This window comes from Tachysurus vachellii, chromosome 1 (genome assembly GCF_030014155.1).
Source record: "Tachysurus vachellii isolate PV-2020 chromosome 1, HZAU_Pvac_v1, whole genome shotgun sequence".
Classification (NCBI taxonomy): Eukaryota; Metazoa; Chordata; class Actinopteri; order Siluriformes; family Bagridae; genus Tachysurus; species Tachysurus vachellii.
Window position 1 is genome coordinate 12,273,773 of NC_083460.1, and position 1,358 is coordinate 12,275,130.

The following is a 1,358-nucleotide window of genomic DNA, read 5'->3' on the forward strand; positions in this document are numbered from 1 at the left end:
TTTGTTAGTGAAGGAATGTTTTTGTAAGTTGTGTGTGTGTGTGTGTGTGTGTGTGTGTGCATACTTACATGTGTGTTCAAACACAAACTCTTTACCATTTTCGTACTGACACACCTAATCCTGATGATCTGCTCTGACCCCATGGGACCATGGCAGGGCCTCACACTCAAACTAATGTTTTTATCAATCCTGATGCATCCCACCTTTACAACTTTAATCCAGCAACAAATATAATTCATTAGTTTAATGGATTACTGTAGTTAGAAGACCTGAAATAGTTACACCATAAATAGTATGTGCATCCTATACAGGTAACCACAAGCTATTTTACTTTCCAGGACAAATATTTTATACTTAATATTCTATGATATTATCCATTATATGTTCTCAAAATTTAAAACCTATAGGTTTTAATAACTAGGTTTAAAATGAAACCCCGGACCCCAGAGGTCTGTAAATAACAATTAGTGGAATTGATCCTGTAGACTTATTTTTGTGGCTACATATGTTAAGTTAGTATATAGAACCTCAAATGTGTTGAATTTATGTCTAGATTTCTGTATGGCACCTAGCTTATCATCCCTTGCCTGTGATGTGAAGCTGATGTATACAAGCGGACAAGCTTTATTTAATGCAACAAATCTGTTTAGTTTAATCCATGTTTCTGTTAAGTACAGAACACTAAACTTCTGATCAGTAATCAATTCATTAACAATAACAGCTTTATATGCATGAGATCTTATATTTAAAAGTCCTAGCTTCAGATAAAAGGTGCTGGCTGTACATTTACTATGATCTAATTTTATACCAGTAAGGCTACTAAAACAAATTTTTTAAGTGTTTAAACATTTTTTTTTAGCTCGGGAGAACAAGACAGTTTTTATGTTTTGAACCCCGAGTGACGACTCATTGCAACTAGCAGACTGCAGGATTAGCCTTTTTGTCTGCTCTCTGTCCTCTGTTATAATCAGAGATAGACAATAACATGATAAAGTCCTAAAAACTATGGAAAAATTCTTACTAGTGAAACACACTGATATGCTTGTCATTACAAGAAAAGAGGAAAATGTGATTTGTCTCCAAATACACCTTCAACAGCTCCTCTACCAAAGAAGCATGTAAAGAGTGATGCAGTGGATGACCTAACATTAAGTCAAGAACAGAAAAGCATCATTCCACATCCCTAATCACAGTCATCTGATGAAATGGATATGTTAAAAAAAACAAGTATCAACATGTTTAAAGTGTCAGGATATTGTGTATTATCCAGGATGTGTTATACCATCCAGCTGCTAGGGGGACCCAGAGTAAACTATATGGGAGAGGAAGTGACATGCTGAATAGAGTTTAGCCACTGG